We start from the raw sequence: 10694 nt of genomic DNA on the forward strand, positions 1-10694 counted from the left end.
ACTGTGCCTACTATTTTAAAGAAGCATATCAACAGTAGGTCTGAAACAACACATGAACCAGAGTTTGGAGCCTGTTAAATTGGTTCCAACTAATGAGCTTAAAGAAGAAGCATTAAAAAAACATTCCTATGTGAACCAGTCCTGTCTGAAACAGTTAACTCTTGTGTGCTGTTTAGGTCTTGTGGACCTGTTTTCAGTGTTTACCAGGCACATTATTCATTAGAATAGAATTCAACTTTATTGTCAATGCACATGCACAGGGCAACGAAATGCAGTAAGTCTCTGTTCACTGACCGGGAATCGAACCCGGGCCGCGGCGGTGAGAGCGCCGAATCCTAACCACTAGACCACCAGAGCATCCAGTAACGACAATCTGATCGGTTTACTTGAACTTGGCCAAGAAAGACTTATGAGACTTCCTCTCAGTTATGTGCTGAATTTTGATAAACTCTAACTATAAACCTTCTTCAACCAGAACTTCGACTCAAAGATAAAAGCTGTTTGGCTCTCAAAGCTCAGTCTGCTCCTCTAATACAACATGTTAATACAACATTTAATCACCTTCAAGGTGCAGAATGGATTTACTGAGAAAGTTTTAAAACGAGAAATGTCATTTTAGATCAATGTACGGTGGCCCTGTGGTGCCAAACACACACACCACAATGAAATATGACGTCGGGCACAGCTGCAAAATCTGTCTGCTGAATTTTATGAGGTCAAGTGTAACAGTGCGCATAATAAAGCCCCCGAGAGTAGGTGTTAGTATTATTTATTTCTGTCATGCACAAACCATTATTTTGTAGAATGTTTTAAAGCGAATTCATTCATGACAACAGAATGTAATCTCATGTACGCATTTCACCACAGCTTCAGTGACAAGCTACAGCCAACAGGTGGCAGCATCTCCTTTCATGTCATGAACACCTGATAATAATCGCAGCCACTCAACCTCTATTACTCCTCACTTGAAGGCCTGTTTCTGTTTTGCTCATATTTTAAAGCTCAGCGGGAAGAAACAGATGTTCAGCAGCTTTAACAACTGTAGGGATGAAGATGCAGAAAATCAGCCAGCTTACAGAAGCACTGCTGAGACACACACACATCTTTAGTCTTATTAAGTCTGACCACATCCTGTTCACAGAATTACACACAGACAAAGTGGTGACCAGCAGAAAAGAAAGAAAGTACAGCAACGATCTGATTGTGAGGGATGTGCAGTTGTTCGTTTTTACGTGGCTGTTTCGGACAAACAGGAACATCCACAGCAAAGAACATTAGTGAAATGAACATTTTGACCAGTTGTGTTTGTGTTGAGTCATTTATTTACAGGCTGTGACCAGAGAAGTCATCCTCTGACCCGTTTCATTTTCCTAGAAGTGAAAGTCACAGTGCATCTGTCCCCACAGTATCACAAATGTCTATCTACAGGTCACTGTGACACAAGTCACCACTACTGAGCAAGTCAACAGTTTGTATCATCAGACAAACATCATTCCCATCCTCTCTGTGGGTTCAGAAAACATAATCTTGGTAAAAATATGAGGAAACATGCAGAACTCTGACTTTCAGTATGAGATAAGCTGCAACTGAAAACATGACTTATCTTTATTGGCATTCGTGATAAAGTCTTCGTGAGCTGTACTCGTGGCTTCTGACTGATTTAACCAAAGTGACTGACGTCAGCTGTTTTTTTTATTTTGGAAGCAAAGTGCACTCATGAGTAACAGACGCTGCAGATTCCCTAATCCCAGTCTGACTTTATGATGACAGAGAAAGAAAAGCAGCTCCTGTTAAAAAGAAAACATTAAAACAGACCTAATGGGTCCTGTTTTGGTAGTTATTTCTGAAGTGTTCCCAAGACATAAAAAGTACATGTACAGACTCGGCAGTCAAATCATGTCAAGTTTTTTTTAAACCTGCTGACTTTGCCCAAAATAAGGTTTTAAATAGCTTTGCGTGCCCTGGAAGTTAAACTGTCTTTAAGGTCAATGTCAGCTAACCAGACATGTGACCAAACAGTCAAGTCAGTAAAGGTTGATAGCTTGCAGCTGGAGGGATATACTGTGTCGTGTTTGTGAGCACAGTGTACTTCTGAGCAGGAGTGGAAATAACCCGAGTGCATCTGAAATGAGCCGCAGCCATTCCTGCTACATACCAAAAACAGTACCAGGGGGAATTTAGGAACATTTTAGTCACAGTTAAAAGAAACACTTCAAACATTTTCTGTTTCTTGACTGTGCCAATTTAACTTTTTATTTGTTTGGCATATAAAGATCTAAACGTCTTTCAATGCTGGACTCAACTAAGAAAGTTCATTTCTACAGAGAAGCATTTACGAAAAAACACCCATAATTATGATTACTTGAGTTTAGAAGAAGGAAGTGCACAAGTGTAAACAGGCTGAAGTTAATGACATAGTTCCCCTATTTTTGCTTTAATCAGAGAAAAAGCCCCTAGAGGGAAAAAACATCAAACAAACCATCATTGTGTTAGTTGTGATGTGAGGCTCTCACTTTATTTCTATGATGAGTTCAGATCAACAGTCCAGCCAACTGCACAACACTTACAGTTAATTTAAATGAACAGAAGACAAAAGAGCATGAATAGAATACAAATATGTCACAAAAAACAAAGTTCCAATGTAAAAATGGTACTGAGAAATGAACATGTGTACATGCATACATATGAACACGTATTTTCTATGTGTTATTTACTAATTTGAGCCAACAGATCCACTTGGCTTGGACACAAAATATACAAACAACAGCTAAACATGGAGGGAAGCCACATTTCTCTCCATGGGTTTCATACCTCGTTCCTCCTGCCGACTCCTGATATGACCACTCATCCTGCTCGGTTTTAATTTTGAACGCCCGTCCATCTTCTTCCACCTTCCTTTTACACATTGCACTGTCCCTTTTGAGCTTCAAATATCGATTTATTCTTTTTTTTGACAGTGGATATTTCCAATGAACTTTGCTTATCACTCTGTCAGAGTCAGACTGGATATCAGTAAGAATCCACAACATTTGAACTGACAAACTAAAGAAGATCAGTGGGGACTAACAAAACAGAAAACAAAGAGTGAAATATTAACACACTGAGTACATCAGATAAATAAAGACTTAAATTCTGAAAAGTTCTGAGAAGAGATCGATAAAAACCAGAAACCTCTGGACTGTTTTCAGAGCCGCTGCTGCTTTTAGATCTCAGAGGAAGTCCCTCTCTGACCTCTGCCACAGAGCGCTCTGCAGCCTCACCACAGACCTCAAACGACAAACAGCAAACAAATTGTATTTAAAACTAACCTGAACTTCACGACTGAGCAGTTTTCTGATGAGTTTCAACGCCTGAAGGCAGCACAACAGGCGAGGGCGCCGATCAGGAGAAAGGGTGAGATCCTGAGGCATCAGGACAGGAAACGAGCCGAACTGTCAGGGGCTGAAAGCACCAACTGACTCAGATTGTGTTAAAAAGTCTTCAGAATTAAAATCCTTCCTATTCACCAGATTAATGTTCGAGTGAACTCCTGAAAATGAAAGTCAATGGAAACATCAACCTTGCAACTTGTGCAGAGGAACCAATTTAACTGGACATGACGGGAAGTCTAAAGACAGCGACGCCCGATCTGAACGTGAGATCAGCTGAGTTTAAATCACTGATAAGGTTTCTGATATTTACAGATCCAACTCAGAACTTTCCACAACTCATATAATAACACAATAAAACCATTGTGATAATGGTTTGTATGTTTTTTAAATAAATATTATGGTTATATTATAATCACATATTACATTACCTGACTTGTGTTTGGTGAATTATTTTGATCTAACGGAGCCAATGGCCAGAAAGAAGGAAGTCGCTGATTGGCTGCAGTTGCCACAGATAGCAGCAAGTAAAATAAAGTGTTTAAAGGTGCAAAATAAAAGCTTAAAGAACTTAATAAAGTGCTTAATTAGCTGTGAGAACCTGCGAACCGTGCTACTGTGGCCCCGTTTTAATGCACTGTCTGAACTGATTTACTCTACGTCTGTCTCCTCCACCTCTCTACCTGCTAAAAGCTCCACTACGCTCGCCTGCTGTTCTCTACCTGCCGCCTGTTCTCACAGTAAGATCAAGCTCTGCAGAAAACCGCACAGAATAAAGTTAGAGCTTAAAAAGAAAAAAAAGGGAAAAGAAATGGAAACAGTCATTATAAAGCTTGTTGCAGCCACAGCATTGACCTAATGTTACTTTGGATGATTGATGGGAGAACATGACTCCCGAATGTGACTTGAGATCAGAGGAGCGGTGCATCGAAGCATGTTGCTGTGAGGGGACCCTTGTTTGTGCTGTCTGCTTGCTAACAGGGTCAGAAAATAATATTTTACACATCGTCTGACACATTTCAGATCAGCTCTTTTCCAGGTGGATGTTTACAATGTTCATGTTCCCTGTGTGTTGATGATTTCTTTTTTCTGTGGATACATACAGCAGCACTAAGAATAACAAAAAAACTTAAAACAACAGCAACAATACCTATAGCTAAAAGAAATGTCTTCTTTTCGTGTTCCTCGCTTCCTGCAGAGAAAAAAACAACAACACAGGTGTGAGGACTCAGGTATGCTGACAGTATTTCTGCTTTTATCCTTTGAAATCCTGCAAACAGTAATAAACGCTGAGCAGCATCACTGCGTCGTGTTTCAGAGACTGACACTTTTATTTTCTCTCTCTAAAACTGCTGCATGTATACCAAGTAAAGCACCAATCAAATAAAAGCATAAAAACAAGAAACAGAACTAAATATAAACTTAAATATACAATTCAAAATACATTTTCCCCATGGAAAGAAGAAAAGCAGGGGTGCACCCAAAGATGAGGGTGCAGGGTGACGCTAGACCCCAGAAATATGAAACTTCAGTTCATTATTTTACCTTGTTAGTTATAATTGTACTGATACTGATATATTGCTCGATTAATATAGATAAAACCACCCAGAAGTATAACCCAATAAAATCTCCATCTTATACATTAAAAGGAAGCACATATTACTGCTGCAACAACTATGATCCAATCATATCACGGACATTTTTCTGCATAATAAAAGATTCTGCTATAGGTACTCGAAAGCTAAAGTACTAGAACGAGTACACAACTTTGTAAATCAGTTATTCAACACTACAATCAGTTTAAACTCACACAGACTCTTTCCATGTCATCTGTGTCTCGGCTGCACACCAGCCTCAGAATCAGAGTCTTTTCAACCAGCTGCACCATCTTTGTTTCTTGCTTCACTGAACCACCACATTCAAAACTCTGAACTATGAGACAGTCCAGGTTAGTCCGTGGACTTCAAACATGTACAACACACTCAGGTGGTATAATAATGTCACACAGAGCATGGAAAAAAAGAGCAATAGCAGATGTCTGCATATAAATAAAACAGCCAATAAACAACTGTGTCAGATCAGATATGTCACCACCTGTCACTGCAGGATGCATCATTATATCTCAGACCACAGTAGAAACAGAAAAATAAGATCACTGCAGTTTGCAGTGAAGATTTCATAAACATCAAAGTCTGCGCTGAATTCAGAGCCCATCCAAAGACGATATTTTTTTAATCCCTTCCAGTGACGTAGGTTGGGGATTTTTCTCCTCTTTCTTTTATCAGATGGTGGAAAATAACGTGCATGGTCTTCTGTTTTTACCATGAATGAACAGATAATGCTTCCTTCCGAAAAGCCAGCATCACAGTTCACAGACACAAAAAGCTCTTTTGTACTTAGCCGTGCAGTGAGGGCTGCACTTTGGCTCTGCATGTCCCTACAAGTCAGAAGAAGAATAAGTAGTAAAGTGAACCTCTCAACTCACCAGAGTCTATGACTGTGAGGTCGATGGACTGCCTGGACTCACTCTGAACTCTCTGACCGCTGCTGAGATCACTGGTTATAATCCGACACTCATATGTTCCTGTATCGTTGACGTTGACGTTCTTCAGAATCACAGAAACGTTTCCGTTTTTCATAGACGGGTCTGCCAGCTCCACTCGGCCTTTAAAACGCTCGTGCTGGTAGCTTTCATATGAGCGCCGGTTTCGGTAGAAGAAGACGTATCCGTCTGACTTAATCTCAGGTATGCTCCACTCTAACAGGGTGATATTTACACCCCTGGGATCCTGACAGTGAAGAGTGACATTTTGTCCAGGCCTCACGGTTATCTCTGTGTGCAAAGACAAAAGAAAAAAGCAAACATTGATAACGTGTCATACTGCATCTCTTTAAGATATATTGTGTAGAAGAACTCATGTGAGTCCCTCTAAAGTAAAGTTGTTTTCTTTCCAGTACATGAGCATATTCAGAGACTTCTGACAGGAACAGGACAGGAAGCACTGAAGACATCTAAAAAACCATCAGTGGACTCAAGTAATGGATTCCTGCAGCTTGACATGCATCCAAAACAAGCCCAAGGACCTTAGAGAAGATGTGCATCTCTTGAAGATGCACTTTCACCACCATCTCTGCTGTATTTTAAAGTGACATGAAAAGTCACAAATGTCCTTGATAGGTGTAGGTTAGAGTCTTCTGCTTGCATTCAGGATTTCATGCAGGATTTGTGGGGATTGGTAGCTTTTCTGTCTCAGTTTATGCTTTATTTACATGAAACAAAGAACAAAAATGCACTGTTGAGACAAATCACATACAGATGTTAGGAGAGTCAGAATACAAGCTCCTATTCAAGTCTGTAATGAGCCTAGTTTTGTGTTGTTTGTTGGAAAAAGGGTCCTCCATAAATGTGAATGTGTCACCTGCTTGTGTGAATAACTTTTTATTCCAGGAGATCCACAACAAAGGAGAAAAAAAAAATCAAGCTCAAAGTGACCTCATCCACCTCTGTGATTATAACCTACTCTGTGCACACAACTTTAGAGGAGAGACACAAACACCTGACTCAGGTTACAACACTCATTGTTTGTTTGTGTCTGGCTCGCTTACTTAAAATCACCTCAAGGGATTAACAGGTTCCCTGCTGAACAGAAACACCTTGAGTAACAAGCTCTTCTCTAAGAACACCAGACTCAAATCATATGGTACAAAGTACTGCTCAGACTTTGTGGCTCTCTGTTTTTTTAGAATTTGCACATTTTCTTCCCAGCGCCGTTCCCAAGAATCACTATCAATATGTTGACTGTTACTACAACAAAGAACGCACAATGACGCAGCTGTGATGCCCTTGAAGTCTCAGGAAATGTTTTCCCAGAAATTCCCATTGTACCATTTGTATAACCTTAAAGATTTGTAAATAAAAACCAAATAGAATAGAATAGAATAGAATAGAAAAGCCCTCTCCTGTCATTGTACATGTACAATGAAATTGTGGGTGTGCCACACAAACTGGGCAAGTATAAACTCTAAAAAGTAAGAGAGCAGGAACAAACATGATGAACATGTACAAAGCAGGAGAAAAAGCAGGGATTAAAGAGCAGGTTGCAAAGTGTCTTGTGTGGCACACTGCGTGATGATCAATGGCCATGAGTACAATTCACACAGAGTTGGTGAATGGCTGCAATCACAGAATAGTAAGATGGTGACAGTTGTACCCTTAGGCCCCCTCCTCTATTCAGAGATGGTCTTTCCCTTTTCACGTAAATGGCCTCCTTGACTCCGCCCTCAAACCAGCGTTCCTCCCTGTCCAGGATGTGAACATCCTCATCATTGAAAGAGTGTCCACTGGCCTGTAGGTGTAAATAGACTGCAGAGTCCTGGCCATCTTACAATGCTGTGATTGAAGCCATTCCCCAACTCTATGTGAATGGTACTCAAGGCCACTGATCAATGGTCATGTGAATTTGCATAATTAACTTTAAGGAACTGACCTCCCACCCCATTGTTCCTTCATGGTTTCAGTCATTATGCAAATGTACTGTTTATAAGATCGGGGAAACCTTCAGCTGAGACTGAAGAAGTCACTTGGATGAGTGACGAAACGTTTCTCCCACAAACGCTACGTCCACATGAACAGAATCAACTTTTGGAGATTTCAAAGGCAACATCAAATTGCACTGATATGAACAACATCTATAAACCTATATGTCTGGAAGCTACATTGCTAAATACAATAACATGCGATTATTTTGTAACACATTAGGTCATTTTCTGGTTTCATGCAGAAAGATAAATATGCTAACGATATGACAACTTAAAACTATAATGATTGCTGTGTTGTTCTACTTGCAACAAATATGAACGTTGGGTCTGTGTTTCCACAAGCCCCGCTAATTCTAGAGACGTATTCATCATGAAGAAAACAAGACAGTCGATCGATCGATCACTTGCGCAAGGGAGGCCTGTGTCCACCACGAAAATGACCTCGGCGACGACCTCCCTTGCTGCCTTTTTATTGAGACAAAACATCAGAACAAAACCACGCCCACATGGTTCTAAGACAAGGCATTGTATGTATATGTGTGAACTTCTGTAAGACTGTGTGTGTGTGTGTTATGTGAGAATGTGTGTGTGTGTGTGTGCGTGTGTGTGTGTGTGTGTCAGACCTCCTGCTGACCAAAGGGTCGTAAACGCAGGAAGCAGATCCTGCAGATCTGCCAGATAGTTTGTATCTGCAATAAAACATTACAGCCCCCACCTAGAACCTCGAGAATCTGGCGGGAAGGACAGTGGAATTTCTTTCATCAGAGTTGGCAAGCATAGAAATGACAACATTTAACAATTCCCTCTAACAATGCATCAAAAGGATTTATCCATCAGAGGGAGAAAAAAAAAACAAAAACAAAAAAAACCAGAACAAAAGCAGCAAGACGTGACTGACTGATTCCAGTAACTTATCATAATCTAGCTACAGTCACGCTAGTTAAAATGAAAAATGAAACCAGCCTTTAAAGGTGTGCTGTGAGTTTAGGGCTTTATATTTGAATTGCATTCCACAATGACCTCGACCATCTTAGATTTTATTGTAAAACTATGGTATTATTGTATTGTTGTAGTAAACCGTGCTGTAAAGACACCTTGTTACTAATTAGGCAATGTTTTCTATGACTGATGTAACTACAGTTTTCTGAAGTAATGGGCTATGGTAGTCATTAACAGCAGATCCTCGGCCTATCCTTGTGTCAGGCTGAATCCTATCCATTTGTGTGTCTAGCAATATATTTCAAAATGAGCTTTCTTAAAAGTGCAACTGCACATTATCATTTTAGCTGTATTCCAGTTACGGAGTCATTTGCAGACCATTATGGAAAAAGCTGTGAGATCTCCTTATTATTCACAGATACATTAGCTATATATGAACTGTCTTCCTCTTGTCACCCCCGCTAGGAGCAGACGCTAACTGAGCACCGCAAGAGGGTCCATGCTCACAGGTGCTGCTGATAAGGAGCCAATCAGACACCCGATTGTCAGCACGTGGAGTACCACAATCTTAAAACTAGATTCAAAAGAAGAATAGTCTGTTTGGCGCTGCGAGAGAAGATTTAGCAAGTTTTTGAATGGGTGTAAACCAGATACTTAACTCTGCTGCTGTGGGTTAGGGCGTGTTATTTATTAGCTTTGTAAATGCAATGTTTACTGTTTCCTGTCTTTTTCTTCCCTTTCAGTTCCAGTTAGATAGAGGCGGGGGAACTCCAGGCCTCAAGGGTGGCCTTGAGGTTTTAGATGTGTCCTTGATCCAGCACAGCTGAATTAGCTCCTCAACATGTCTTGACGTTCTCCAGAGGCCTGGTAATGAACTAATCATTTGATTCAGGTGTATTGATCCAGGGTGAGATCTAAAACCTGCAGGACACCGGCCCTTAAGGCTTGGAGTTCTCCACCGCTGCAGTAAGACATCAATAACCGATGTTTTAGATGTGCAAAAGATCAAATATGGACAATACATAAGTATTGGTGGTGCTGAGGTGGGTGGTAGGCGATGGAAGCATGCAGTCCAAATTAATCTCTGCTTAGAGCCACTCAACACCTCGTGCTGGTGTTCCAGGTAAACTGGTTCTTATGTTAACTGGTTAGATTTGTTTACTTATTCGACTCTCAGTGTTCCAGATGTTGGATCCGCAGATTTATCATTTTCACTGAGTGTTCATCTGTCTGTCAGTGTGTTATGTGGTTTGACAAGATTAAAGACCTCTGCAAAAAAAACAAACAATCTCCAGCTCCTAGAAATGTGCATCAATATTATCTCCCGACAACAATGAAATTATTTTAATTAAAAAATAATAATAAACTTTTGACGAGCCAGTGTTTTCTCACGACACCATCGATCAGCTCAATAGACCTTTGAGTTTACCTGCATATATCCTGTTGACCTGTCAGCTGTTTAACATCTGCTGATTTAGGAAACACGCCCAAGTTAACCAGTGATAACAGTCAAAGTTTAATGTGATCAGCTGCTGCTCGATATAACATGATGTCATCGTAATATTCTGCACAAGATAAGCAAACAAACAATATGTAAAAGAGGAGCGATGTACACTGAGATGACTACAGAGCACTTTATAAGCAAATCTGTTGCTTTAATGAGAATCTGGGCTGTTTGCTTTTGAAATGAACAGATTTCCTGGCACGCATCTATCCGATTGGTACCCATGTACCTCAGTAATGTAGTTTTTGCCACAATTTGTTTAAATGCAAAAAACATCATCCTCTCAAAGTGGAACAAACCAGTTAAGCTGGAACACCGGCTCTGATTATAACAAATGGACTGGA

At 40.3% G+C, this 10694-nt stretch overlaps 1 long non-coding RNA gene and 1 other non-coding gene across 2 annotated transcripts in view; both read right to left on the reverse strand.

The window, feature by feature from the left end:
• Positions 1-285: 285 nt before the first annotated feature.
• trnae-cuc (transfer RNA glutamic acid (anticodon CUC)) lies at positions 286-357 on the reverse strand. The gene has a single exon. It is a non-coding gene; the product is annotated as a tRNA-Glu (tRNA).
• A 2132-nt stretch (positions 358-2489) lies between these two features.
• Positions 2490-10694, reverse strand: part of LOC102202763 (uncharacterized) — a 9991-nt gene continuing 1786 nt past the window's right edge. Inside the window, exons 2-3 of the long non-coding RNA XR_312355.1 lie at positions 5854-6201; positions 2490-4560 (exon numbers count right to left, since the gene is read on the reverse strand). This is a non-coding gene — a long non-coding RNA (uncharacterized LOC102202763). The remainder of the gene's footprint in view (positions 4561-5853; positions 6202-10694) is intronic.

This window comes from Pundamilia nyererei, unplaced genomic scaffold, assembly GCF_000239375.1.
Source record: "Pundamilia nyererei isolate P.nyererei 1_Seehausen unplaced genomic scaffold, PunNye1.0 scaffold00470, whole genome shotgun sequence".
Classification (NCBI taxonomy): Eukaryota; Metazoa; Chordata; class Actinopteri; order Cichliformes; family Cichlidae; genus Pundamilia; species Pundamilia nyererei.